General features: G+C 37.4%; 1 pseudogene; it reads left to right on the top strand.

The window, feature by feature from the left end:
• LOC103078209 (polyadenylate-binding protein 2-like) overlaps positions 1–8,145 on the top strand; it is a 40,783-nt pseudogene extending 32,638 nt beyond the window's left edge.
• The last annotated feature ends 6,497 nt before the right edge of the window (positions 8,146–14,642 follow it).

Below are 14,642 nucleotides of genomic sequence, written 5' to 3'. Positions count from 1 at the left end.
TATGACAAAGGTGTTCTCCAAAGTGTGTGTGTGTGGGGGGGTAGTTCTTAGAATATATGAGTTGTTTTGTACTAATGTCAACTTTACTTTGAACATATAAAACTTATATTCTTTTTCGTATCACAAAAACTGAAGTAAATATGTTCCATCCCTCAAAATGACTATTTGTGTTTTAGGGATAAAGGGAATTTTGCACCCTAATTTATGGCTTCTTATTTCTCTACAATAACCCCATTCAGGGAAATGAAGGGCACATTTGTTTTACTGATCCCATCTAAGCACATTATAAAAGGCAAGATGACTGCAGAAAATCTATACTTAAACTATTGGAATGTAACAGGGCTGAGAAACCCCTTATAGAACACACAGAGGTCAGATCTGACACTCCAGCTTGACCTCATCGGGATCTGGAATAAGAGCATTTAGTGATTTTTAAGACATTAATAGAGCAGGGTTATGGGAAAGCTACTCTATATTTGACATTTCATTTTTTTGTGTGCATGTAAGCGAACTGAATGTATGACTGTTCCAGAAGAAATACAAATAAGTTGTTTACCCAATTATAGAATAGACACAATTAAAAAACGCAAACCCCAGTGATAAATTAGAGAACTGCAAACTCAAACATGGAAAACAAAATGGTGCAGCAAGATAGAAATGGTGAATAAGATGACTAAACCATATTGCCATTACTTCTTTGCACATGTATTTTTAAAGCAAGGAAATTAGGAAATTTAATCAGTGTGACATAATTTGGATCATTTTATGGTCAGTACTATGAGAATTTTTTTTTAATCTGTTCCAAGCTACATTTGTTTATTTTCTTTTCTAATATATATACACAGAATTCACTGTTAAAACGTTGTTAAAAATGGTTATAGAACAAATGTACATGCTCTTTGGATATATTTACCTTCTTAATCTAGTCACTAAGTGCCTACTATAAGCACCATGATGGTAGGATTTGGGTCTGTTTTAACATTATTTTATAAAAACTTAATTTTCTTCCATTATTCCATAAGTTATGGCCCTCTACCATGCAAACTATTGATTACAAATGAAGCATTAACCCCAAAGATAGATAGTAAACTAAAATGAACTGTGTTCTTGGTGAGAGAAGACATCATCCTTTTCTCATCTAATAACTTTTCCAAATTCTGGACAAAATATAAGGAGAAGCAAAAATGAGTTTTCATTATTGTATATAAATCTGAATATGACTAGCCAAAAAAATTTTTTTTAAGTAATAAAAGACCTGGAAAATTTAGCCCCAAGTCTTCCTTTGAATGTTGATATTGCTGACTTAAAAGCAGTATAGGATAGATGATTAAATATTTAATCATGATAATGATTAAATACTGATGATTTAAAAGTTATTTAGGAAGAGATACATGAAATTATTTTGAACTATAACAATTTCAAATTAATATACTTATGTAAAAGAGTACTACCTTTATTAGCATCACTGAGATTCTCAGATTAAGGACTTTCATTTCTGCCAATGATGGACTTAAAAAAAAAAAAATCAGACCCACCCACTAAACTGTGAACTAGAAAAGCTGAGTAAAAATACAAAAAGGATCTTTTTTATGGCATCTTGAGAGGACAAGATCCTGAAGAGAAGGTGCAGAGAAGTCTGTCCATGTTCAACTCTGTTTTTCCCCTTGACTCACTTGCCAATTTGGAAGCTGTTCCAGAGGCCGAGAAGTCACTCAGAAAATGGCAACTAAGAAGCAGGGAAGCCAAGAAGAGCTTTTCAGGAGTCCCATGGCTCTGAGAAAATAAAAATTGGACTTCAGGGGCAACTAGGGAAGAAGAGCCTTTGAAAACACCTCAGGATTTCAGTTGGGACAGAAAAAGGGCCACCCTAGGAGTAAGAATGAACCTGAAATCGACTAGACCTAGCAGACTGAAAACCATATGGCTCAGGTTTTCTGCTCTGACCCTAGTTTCCTAACAGAAGGAAAAGTTAAATCCTTTATGGAAGTAAAAAACATCACTCAGAATTAATATTTTTCATAAACAAAGACAGGATTCCATTAAGAATTTCTGGGCATACCAGGAAACAGGAATAAGAAAAAGGCAACAGAAACAAGATCCACAGATGACCTAAATATTGGAGTTATTAGGCACAGACTTCAGAATTTCACTAGAGAGCTAGAATCTATAAAGAAGAATCAAACACAAACTCTAGAGCTGAAAAATACAATTCAACAAACTGAAAATTTAATTTAAAATTATATTCATAGTAAAATAAAATAAAAACTTATTTACAATAAAAGACATGAAATACTTAAGAATAAATTTATATGCTTGTATGCTGAAAATTACAAAGACAATTAAAGACCAAAATAAATAAAGAGATGAAGAGATATGCCATGATCATAGACTGGAAAATTCAATATTCTTAAAATGTCAATTCCTCTCTAAGTGATCAATAGATTCAACAGAATTCCAACCAAAATCCCAGCAGGCTTTTTTAGAAACTGAAATGCCAATTTTAAAATTTATATTAAAATGCAAAAAACTTAGAATGGCCAAGACGGTATTGAGAAAAAAACAAGTTGGATAAGTTAGCATATGGATATACATATACTTATCAATGGAACTGAACAGAGATTCAGAAAATCAGCTGATTTTCGACCAAGGTGCAAAGGTAATCCAGTGGAGGAAAGGAGAATCTTTTCAACAAATGCTGCTGGAATAACTGAATTCTTACTTTGAAAAATAACAGTATCAACTCCTATTGTTATACCACACAGAAAAATTAACCTTCAACAGATCATAAGCCTAAATATAATATACTGTGAATATTAAAAAGATAGTAAAAGGAGATTATTTACAGGTTTATGCTAGGGAACTTTAACATTTGGACAATATGTACAAATTCCTAGAAAAATACAATGTACAAAAACTTTTCTTCAAAAGACATTATTAAGAAAATGAAAGGCCACAAACTGGGAGAAAAATATTCACAACACACATTTTGACAAAAAAACACATATACAGGGGAAGGGGAAATGGAGAGGTATTATTCAAAGGGTACAAAGTTGGCTAGACAAAAATCACTAAGTCTTAGAGACCTACTGTACAGCACAGTCCCTACAGTTAACAATGCTCATTGTATAAAAATTTGCTCGAGGGTAGAGCTTATGTTAAGCGTTTTTATCATAAAATAATAATAAATAATGAAGGCAGGAGGAAACTTTTGGAGGTGATGGATATGTTTATGACATATGTTGTGGTGACAGTTTTGTGGGTGTATACTTAACTCCAAACTCATCAAGTTGTATATGTAAATATGTACAGCTTTTGTCAATCATACCTCAATAAAGAAAAATGGTGTGTACTTAGCATGTAAATAACTCCTACAACTCAATTATAAGGAAACAAACTCAATTTTAAAAATGGGCAATATCAAACATTTAGAGAAGAGCTAACACCTATCCTTCTCAAACTCTTCCAAAATATAGCAGAGGGAGGAACACTCCCAAACTCATTCTACGAGGCCACCATCACCCTGATACCAAAACCAGACAAGGATGTCACAAAGAAAGAAAACTACAGGCCAATATCACTGATGAACATACATGCAAAAATCCTCAACAAAATACTAGCAAACAGAATCCAACAGGACATTAAAAGGATCATACACCATGATCAAGTGGGGTTTATTCCAGGAATGCAAGGATTCTTCAATATAAGCAAATCAATCAATGTGATACACCATATTAACAAATAGAAGGAGAAAAACCATATGGTCACCTCAATAGATGCAGGAAAAACTTTCGACAAAATTCAACACCCATTTATGATAAAAACCCTCCAGAAAGTAGGCATACAGGGAACTTTCCTCAACATAATAAAGGCCATATATGACAAGCTCACAGCCAACATCATCCTCAATGGTGAAAAACTGAAAGTATGTCCACTAAGATCAGGAACAAGACAAGGTTGCCCACTCTCACCACTCTTATTCAACATAGTTTTGGAAGTTTTAGCCACAGCAATCAGAGAACAAAAGGAAATAGAAGGAATCCAAATTGGAAAAGAAGAAGTAAAGCTGTCACTGTTTGCAGATGACATGATACTATACATAGAGAATCCTAAAGATGCTACCAGAAAACTACTAGAGCTAATCAATGAATTTGGTAAAGTAGCAGGATACAAAATTAATGCACAGAAATCTCTGGCATTCCTATATACTAATGATGAAAAATCTGAAAGTGAAATCAAGAAAACACTCCCATTTACCACTGCAACAAAAAGAATAAAATATCTAGGAATAAACCTACCTAAGGAGACAAAAGACCTGTATGCAGAAAATTATAAGACACTGATGAAAGAAATTAAAGATGATACAAATAGAGAGATATACCACGTTCTTGGATTGGAAGAATCAACATTGTGAAAATGACTCTGCTACCCAAAGCAATCTACAGATTCAATGCAATCCCTATCAAACTACCCCTGGCATTTTTCACAGACCTAGAACAAAAATTTTCACAATTTGTATGGGAACACAAAAGACCCCGAATAGCCAAAGCAATCTTGAGAAGGAGAAACAGAGATGGAGGAATCAGGCTCCCTGACTTCAGACTATACTACAAAGCTACAGTAATCAAGATAGTATGGTACTGGCACAAAAAGAGAAAGATACATCAATGGAACAGGATAGAAAGCCCAGAGATAAACCCACACACATCTGGTCACCTTATCTTTGATAAAGGAGGCAGGAATGTACAGTGCAGAAAGGACAGCCTCTTCAATAAGTGGTGCTGGGAAAACTGGACAGGTACATGTAAAAGTATGAGATTAGATCACTCCTTAACACCATACACAAAAATAAGCTCAAAATGGATTAAAGACCTAAATGTAAGGCCAGAAACTATCAAACTTTTAGAGGAAAACATAGGCAGAATACTCTATTACATAAATCACAGCAAGATCCTTTTTGACCCACCTCCTAGAGAAATGGAAAAAAAAACAAAAATAAACAAATGGTACCTAATGAAACTTCAAAGCTTTTGCACAGCAAAGGAAACCATAAACAAGACCAAAGGACAACCCTCAGAATGGAAGAAAATATTTGCAAATGAAGCAACTGACAAAGCATTATCTCCAAAACATACAAGCAACTCATGTAGCTCAATATCAAAAAAACAAACAACCCAATCCAAAAATGAGCAGAAGAACTAAATAGACATTCCTCTGAAGATATACAGATTGCCAACAAAGATATGAAAGAATGCTCAACATCATTAATCATTAGAGAAGTGTAAGTCAATACTACAATGAGATGTCATCTCACATCAGTCAGAATGGCTATCATCAAAAAATCTACAAAGAATAAATGCTGGAGAGGGTGTGGAGAAAAGGGAACCCTCTTGCACCATTGGGGGGAATGTAAATTGATATAGCCACTATGGAGAACAGTATGGAGGTTCCTTAAAAAACTACAAATAAAACTACCATATGACCCAGCAATCCCACTACTGGGCATATACCCAGAGAAAACCATAATTCAAAAAGAGTCATGTACCAAAATGTTCACTGCAGCTCTATCTACAGTAGCCAGGAGATGGAAACAACCTAAGTGTTGTTTCCTAAGTGTCCATCGGATGAATGGATAAAGATGTGGCACACATATACAATGGAATATTACTCAGCCATAAAAAGAAACGAAATTGAGCTATTTGTAATGAGGTGGATAGACCTAGAGTCTGTCATACAGAGTGAAGTAAGTCAGAAAGAGAAAGACAAATACCATATGCTAACACATACATATGGAATTTAAGAAAAAAATAATGTCATGAAGAACCTAGGGGTAAGACAGGAATAAAGACACAGACCTACTAGAGAATGGACTTGAGGATATGGGGAGGGGGAAGGGTAAGCTGGGACAAAGTGAGAGAGTGGCATGGACATATATACACTACCAAACGTAAAACAGATAGCTAGTGGGAAGCAGCCTCATAGCACAGGGAGATCAACTTGGTGCTTTGTGACCACCTGTAGCGGTGGGATAGGGAGGGTGTGAGGGAGGGAGACGCAAGAGGGAAGAGATATGGGAACATATGTATATGTATAAGTGATTCACTTTGTTATAAAGCAGAAACTAACACACCATTGTAAAGCAATTATACTCCAATAAAGATGTAAAAAAAAAATGGGCAAAAGTTTTGAACATACTTCACAAAAATGAAATATCACTATATACCCAACTCAAATGGCTAAAACTAAAGACAGACAATACCAACTGTTTGCCATCTGACAGACAGACCAATCACCCTCTTAAACTAGAGGAAAGCCAATTAAAGACGCAGATGCAAGTAGACTAGATGGTGAGAAGATGAGAGAATTCTTGGCTAAGCTCACAATTTTTTCCAATAAAAGCTCACAATTCTTTTTCCAATAAAGGATGAGGCAAAGTCACTGGTTGAGGAGGGAACTGGTGATTCCAAGCGGGAACACAAAGAATGCAATAACTGGTTTAAAGAGACCAAAATGACTACAGAAAAGAGTAGGATGACTGGACTGTGTGAGAGACCATTTGGGTGACAGCACGTTAGTCCACCCAGGTGTTAAGCTGCTGGATGTAAGCACAGAAAAGATAAATGCATGAGTTCATTTATGATCCGGGTTTTGCCAGGCAAGTAGTAGAACTCAGGGACAAAGAGTTGAGGGGATTTGCAGGGAAGTGACTTTAATATCACTATTTGTGAATATATACAAATAGAAATAATTAAGTAAATAAATAATTCTTCACACTGTGACGCACTATTGTAGTGTAAGTTACTAGCATAATGGTGACAAAACTAAGCACTCCCTCAATTTAAGGTTGGTCGTATATGAGGTACAGGGAAGACAGGAATGTACAGAAAGTTAAAATAAGCAGCTAAATGCAATATATCCAAAACTGAGCCATCTAATGATGAACTTATTCCTTATTCTACACATTCAGTTTGACGTCTAAAATCTATACTTCTTCACCGGCTTCCTAATCAGGCTCTCCGCATCTATTACAGCTTTAGCTCTGACCTTTTCTTTCACGTGTTTCCTAATATCTTCCATCACTTCCCACGCCCCCATCTTGTCTCCTGCTCACACTGTGATCAGTCTTCAATGATCCTTCGATATTGCCCAATTTTAAAAAAAATTTTTTTTGGTTTTTCACATAAACATAATACAATGGCACTCTTCAACCGGCAGTAGCTTTCTTTGTAACGCCTACTACCAAAACCATCAAAAAGTTTTATCCAAAAACCGTAAAATGCCCTTATTTGGCTACGCCAGACAATCTAACTTCCTTGTATACCCCAGTCCCCCTCTGTTTCTCTCAGTATAACTGCTCAAAAATCTCTATTCCTCTCTCTCTGGCTTGCACAAGTCCTTACTTTATATGTAGGCCGCAGACTGGACAAAATTCTGAAACACAAAGATAAAAGTCTCTACCAAGGCTGAAGAAATTTCTTGGGAGAATTGAGTACCTTGCAGCTGACACTTTTAGAATTAGTCTAAAATTAAAACTGGGTGGGTACAGTTTCACACAGATTTTATTTTTCCAACCTACTTGGTTTCCATGCTGCATCTAAAAACAAAACAGCCAGTGCACTCTCACGAGTTTACTACGGTCCGCCTATTAAAAGTGGTTTGCGTCTATCTTGTAAAAATGGAAAAGGGGCAGAATTTTCCTTTCAAACGCTTTGCACAAGCGGCCTTTAGTTAACATTTGAGAAAGACCAAGATCACACCATAAAACACAGAACATAAAATGTTTCTGACAAAAACCTAAAAATAAAGCTAATTAACTCCTTAAATTCTTAAGAGAAGCGCTGCTAAAAAGCCAAAAGACAAGCTTCTTTACATAATTAAAAAGCGTCTTTAGGTTCCACACGAACAGTGTATTTGCCTGCCTTCCCTTTTCCTAGTGACACCCCTCCCGCCTCAGGACTGATGCTTAAAAACACAGTGGATGGATCGAGCCGGTTCAGGAAGAGATTTAGAGGGGAAGACTGGGTCCATCCCAGCACGGGAACCGCGCCCAGCAGGCATCTGGATCGCTTAGTACTCAAGAGGGAAAATACAGCTCGAGTTTTTACCTCATATACCATTAATTTTCCACAAAGATTTCCAGAAACCTGATTCACAGCCAGAAAGCCAAACCCTGTGGGCGGGAAGCGGAAAAAAAAAAACCAAAACAACAACCTACTACGCCACCACTACCGCCTTGCAGGGCCAGCAAACGTGCAGAGACAGACGTACGCGCCAGCGGCGCCTACGTCCTCACAATGCGCAAGCGCACGGCGAGGCCCCGCCCCTCCGCGCCTCCGACGAGGCGCGCGCACCAGAAACCATCCCCCGCTGGCGCCGCCCGGGGCCTCCGCCCCATGACCCGAAGGTTGCCGTTCGGTTCCGGTTCTAGCCCCGCCCTCACGCAGGAACCCTCTGGAAGTCTTAATATCCGGGACCAGAGGCTGGCGCCAGCGCGCATTTCCGGCGACGGACGCGAAGGAAAGGATCCGGTGACGCCTCTTCCCGTCTAACTTGCCGCACAGGCTCCGGCTCTCGGTGCGGCAGCGCCATCTGGTGCCGAGTCCCTCGCTGCCCGCAGAGGGGGCGCGCGTCTTTCGGAACCTTCCAGAGAAAACGGGGCCCGGGTTTTCGTCTCTCCCGCCCTCGGGAAGGAGAGCCCGAGTCTCCGCCCTGCCGAGTTCCCGCGTTGGAGGTACTTTGCAGGACTTTGAAGCGGAAGCTGCTTGTATGTGTTCGTTATAAATAGCCAAGATGGAGAGGAAACTGAGTTCTTTCTCTAGTTTTAAGTCCAGAAAAACAAAACAAAACGTGTTTTTGTTTGTTTCCTCATGCCTTGTTCCTGAGGTCCTCTCAGTCATCCCCTCAGCCATGAATTCCTTGATCTGTCGAGACATGGGTCCACCATTTCTCTCTTGGATGGGAAGATGGCACAGGCTCTGTGGCTTAGATTGGTCTCTGCTGTAAGAGCTTTTGTTTCCTTTCGCTTATTAAAGCAGTGTTGTAAAAAACATGCAGCGTATGTGTTTGGAGCCAGTGACGGAGCGGGGAATTTAGTGGATAGTTTGCTATAAAAACAGGCTAAAATTTAGGAAGGGTAGCCTCAGGGACACCGGATGAATATAGATTTGGTTGCGTGGCATATTTCTATTAGACTAACCAGAGAAGAAAAGTTCATTTCTCCCAAGTCAGCAAAATCAACGTAAATTCTCCCTGGATGATGAATTTTTGCTGGAAAGCCTCGATTTTCCTGGAAGGCCGAAGCCCTGATGATATTAGGTAGCTAGCATTGGATTGTTCTTAACTGCTTTATTGGGATGATGCTTTAACTGAGTATCAGAGTACTAGTGAAAGTTAATGAAGTAAGTTTCCTTTAGACTTCAGCGCCTACTGACTTGACTGCTTCACGGGGCGTTTCTCCTACAGCGGTGGTTCTCAAACGTGAGCACGCATCAGACGTCCCTGGAAAACTTAGTAAAACAGATTGGGCTTAACCCGAAGTTTTTAATTTGGAAGGTCAGGGGGTAGAGGTGTATAATTATAGCTATGGTAAGCTCTCTGCTGATGCTTAAGTTGTTGGTACTAGGATCACACGTGCAATAATTTAGAGTTCAGGATTGCTTTGTCAATAATGCTCTTGCGGTTGGTTACTAATGATAGGGAAGCTGGAGAAATCCATTGTTGGGAAGTTATAAACCGAGGATTAAAACCAGATAATTCTACGTAAATGAATATTCACACACTAAAGCAACTACTACACATAAACCTGTTCTGTATATTATCATGTGATAGAGGGTGCTGTGACACCAGGTATACTAAATATTTCAATTATTTTGCTGTAATTTCTGTCCTTCGCATTAGCTGTTAAAAGGCAGTAAAAGGGAAATGACTAGACTTAAGGACAGAATTGTTATAACCTAACATTCTCATTTTGCTTTTTGGTAGACACGAGGCTTTTCCGAAGTCCTTTTGCATCTCCCCAAATTCCTTTGTTTCTCCAAATCCTCTACTAACCACACTCCACCTACACCGTACCATTTACAAATGTACACAGTGTTTTCATTTGAAAAAATAATCATCTCATCTTTAAAAATGGCTTACTTAGTCTTTTCTGCAGGCCTTTTCTCTTAGGTTAATTCTGTCAAATCCTGACTATGACACTGCATTTATTGACAGTGAAAAAAGTGCACAGCACACTAGAAGTTTTATCCTTGCACCTAACTGAAATACAGATATTTTGGGATAGGTTTGGTATGTACCTAACTGAAATTATTCCTAAAACTGGTAAAAAAAAAAAGTTTAGAATGTTTGCTTTGATGTAACTGACCTTATTATCAAAAAATAAATGATATACCCTTGATTTGTAAATTAATATATCTAAAGATCAATGAAGACAACTGAAATGCTGCTTTTGCAATAATTCAGTAAAGTTTCTGAGTGAAAAGCAATTTTGATAATGTCATTGAAGTGAGTAAAGGAATGAATTCATTGTGAACTTTGAGGAATGAATCCATATTCTCTAGAATTTAAGTAATTTATCACAAAATTACATCAGATCAATGAGATGGCACCTTAAATGATTTTATAAAATTAGATATTAATCAATTTCTGTATATTTTAGGTTCATCCACTAGATTGTTCATTTCCAGCTCTGTGTCAGACACTGGGTTCCCTAAATCAGGTGTGTTCTAAAGCTGCAAAGCTCACTGTTTGCACTTACATAGGAATGAGCCCAATTTCGTAGACCAATTATTGCTAACAACTAAAGCCTTCTTAGAAGTAACCTACTGAATGAGTTATTCAGCCTTACTAGGTTTGATATTCATAGACTAAAATTATTGCATTACCACAAATAACTGAGGATTCTAATTCAGTACTCTATTGAGCTTTGTGGTTCCACCAACTCCTGACAAACTCTTGCTGTATATGAACACATGCAGGCGGTTGGAATTCCCATAATGCTCAAGGTTACTTTCCTGCCAGTGTATCATCAGTGTTATATTTGAGATGTTAACTATTCTTAATTATTGCTGTTCTTCCACATTACCTTTTAAAAATTATGTGAGGTTTTATATTTATGAATTGTTTTATACTTTTGTAATTGCCAGTTATCATTTGGCTGCAATTTTTTACTTCTCAGTTTTTAAAAGTCATTATTATTCCGTTCACTGGACTTCAGTATTTTTGTTTTCCCTTTTAACATGAATGAATCTCCATTAGAAAAAAAAATGGTTGAGAACACCTAAAACCATGATAATGCCCTAAGAATCTGAGTACTTTGTATCTGAGTAATTATAAACAGTTTAAACCAAGGTAAGAAGGCATATGCTTTGTGTTTCATTTTAAATGAAACTTGTTACAGATCCCTTCATGATGAACGGAGGTGTGATGTAAAACACACTACTAATTAGAAATGCTACCTGTTTTATTTTGGGGAGCATTATTAAACAACCCTACTTTGTTGACTAAATGTAGTTAGTAATTTATGATATTTATTTATTATGGCTATTAACATCACCACTTATCTTGGCTAATTTTGTCCTTAAGCATTATGTGAGATAATGTAGTTTACTTTCAATCCAGGATTGGTGGAGTTTGATACAGTAATTAGATTAGAACTCCAGTGTCAGATTTGCTTTCAAATGTATTTTCTATTCATTAATTTTGGCTTCCATTTGCTTACTTTTTAAACTTCCCTCCTATTTTCTAAAAAGGTAATTTGTAAATGGGTATGTAGTGAACATCTGTGGAAAGAAGTATTTCTCCGAGGAGAAATTTCAAAATAAGTTGATTTCAGCTCTTAGAGTGTCTTAACTGTTATAGGCATCTTTTTTTTTTTTTGGCCGAGCGGCTTGTGAGATCTTAGTTCCCCAACCAGGGATTGAAACTGGGCCCTGGCAGTGAACATGCCAACTCCTAACCACTGGACTACCAGGGAATTCCCTAGACATCTTTTTATCAGTGTTATTTTTGCTACAATCAATGGACTTATTAATACTTTTCGTTTTAGCCAAACAGTATTCACGTTTTGACTTGGTATTGGGATCACTTTTTCTGTTTTTTGTACACTGGCAGTATATAATCTTTTTGTCAGTCACTGGCAGTTGAATCTCTATAGCCTTAATACTGCCTTTTTATGGTGTTGGAGATACTGTTCTCAGACTTTCTAATCTGTTGGCTTGTTATGCTTTAAATCTCATTCAAACTGCCTGTCATTTCTGTTAAGTTATTCTTTGGAAGTAAGTTTGAATTAATCCGCTGTACTCATTTTAATGGCTCTTCTCCCCAGTGGTAAGCCACATTTATTATTGTGTTGTTAAAATAGTATCATTTCATGTTTGCAACCTCTTTATTTATTTATTTAATTTTTTTAAAAAAAATTATTTAATTTATTTTTGGCTGCGTTGGGTCTTTGTTGCTGCGTGCGGGCTTTCTCTAGTTGCAGCGAGCAGGGGCTACTCTTTGTTGCGGTGTGCGGGCTTCTCATTGCGGTGGCTTCTCTTGTAGCAGAGCACACGCTCTAGGCATGCGGGCTTCAGTAGTTGTAGCACACGGGCTCAGTAGTTGTGGCTCGTGGGCTCTAGAGCTCAGGTTCAGTAGTTGTGGCGTACGGGCTTAGTTGTTCCGTGGCATGTGGGATCTTCCCGGACCAGGGATCGAACTCGTGTACCCTGAATTGGCAAGCAGATTCTCAACCACTGCACCTCTAGGGAAGCCCTGCAATCGATTTAAATAGACTAACACACTGTATGTGTTCCAGTAATAATTGATATAATTTGATATATGGATGAGTTAAATTAACTCCTAAACTGGTAAGAGTACTGATTCAGACCATAATTGTTTTTGGTAGTAGTACATTTAAAACTCTTGACATTTGATATAGATAAAATATTTTAGTATCTAAGCTTACCATACTACTTGAGCAATGCCAATTATTTATTTATTTTTTTAACATCCTTATTGGAGTATAATTGCTTTACAATGTTGTGTTAGTTGCTGCTGTATAACAAAGTGAATCAGCTATATGTATACTTATATCCCCATATGTATGTGGATATATGTATACATATATTGGGTATCTCCTCCCTCTTGCATCTGCCTCCCACCCTTCCTATCCCACCCCTTTAGGTGTACACAAAGCACCGAGCTGATCTACCTGGGCTATAGCAATGCCAATTATAATACAGATAGTTTGGAAAAAGTAAAAATATAAGGATATTTTTATATGACTTTTAAATATTACCACAAAAGTAGCCATTTCCCAGGAGGTCTTTTTCAGCTGTTATGCTATACTATATTATGAACCTTTAAGCATTGATCACTATTAATTAGAATTATTGATCAGAATTCATCATTAACACCACTGAACTAACTGTGTCTACCTCTTCTTCAGTAGCCCTCATGTTTTGGTCATATAGTTATAGCCATTGTATCAACCCCACTGCCTTAAGTGTGCTTCCATTCCAGATAGAAGTCAGTCCCATTAAGCAAATTTCTGTTAAACACTTTGTGTTGAGTATAGTGATGTCCTCCTAGCTACAGCTGCTGTTGTACAAAATTCTACATATGTGTATTTATGTACTTGTGCTTTTCCCACAAATGTGAGAATTTAGGATACTATATTTGTAAGCATATGCGAGATTTTTCTTGAGCATAATTTTTTAAATTACAACAAAACATGGGATCTCGGCAAGAGAAAAAGGAGGTAAAATATATAGAAGAGAGGTGTACGTAGATATTTTTCTAATGAAGTGTAGGAAAAATATAGGAAACCAAAGGAAAGAAATTGAGACATGTGAAAGCTTCAGAGTAAGAGTAGTGTTCTACTGTGGTTGATTGTGCACTGGCATTAAGTTCTCTTACACATAAAACTATGCATTGGGAAGGGTTTCAAGAACATGTCACAGAATACTGGCATTTTCTCCTTCAATTAACCTAAGTTACATAACGTAACTAAATCATAAAATTGTGAAACACTGATCATTTGGTGGAGATCCAAGGAAAAATGCTTCTTAAAATGCATATTTATAACAAAGCAAAAACACATTCATAAGCATCTTGAGAAAATTGATGGGCTAAGGAAATCCCAAATAGTTTTTAGGAAGAGGAGTTGTTTTGAACGAGGCCAATTACTACTATTTAAAAGTACTTAAAATGGGGCTTGCCTGGTGGTGCAGTGGTTAAGAATCCACCTGCCAATGCAGGGGACATGGGTTCGAGCCCTGCTCCGGGAGGGAAGATCCCATATGCCGCATAGCAACCAAGCCCATGCGCCACAACTACTGAGCCCACATGCCACAACTACTGAAGCCTGCGCACCTAGAGCCCATGCTCCACAACAAGAGAAGCCACTGTAATGAGAAGCCCACGCACTGCAATGAAGAGGAGCTCCCGCTCACCACAAGTAGAGAAAGCCCATGCACAGCAATGAAGACCCAATGCAGCCAAAAATAAATAAGTAAATAAATTTATAAAAAATAAAATAAAATAAAAGTAGTTAAAATGCCATTAGTTCATTTATTTAATGAGCTGTTTGTCATTATTTTAGATTCACTTATAACGACAGTCCCCTAACTGTGCTTTAGCTGTAAGGCCTTAAATACTTCATT

This window comes from Lipotes vexillifer, unplaced genomic scaffold (genome assembly GCF_000442215.2).
Source record: "Lipotes vexillifer unplaced genomic scaffold, Lipotes_vexillifer_v1.1 scaffold120, whole genome shotgun sequence".
Classification (NCBI taxonomy): Eukaryota; Metazoa; Chordata; class Mammalia; order Artiodactyla; family Lipotidae; genus Lipotes; species Lipotes vexillifer.
Note: the sequence above shows the minus strand (reverse complement) of the source record. Positions and strands in the feature narration are given on the sequence as shown.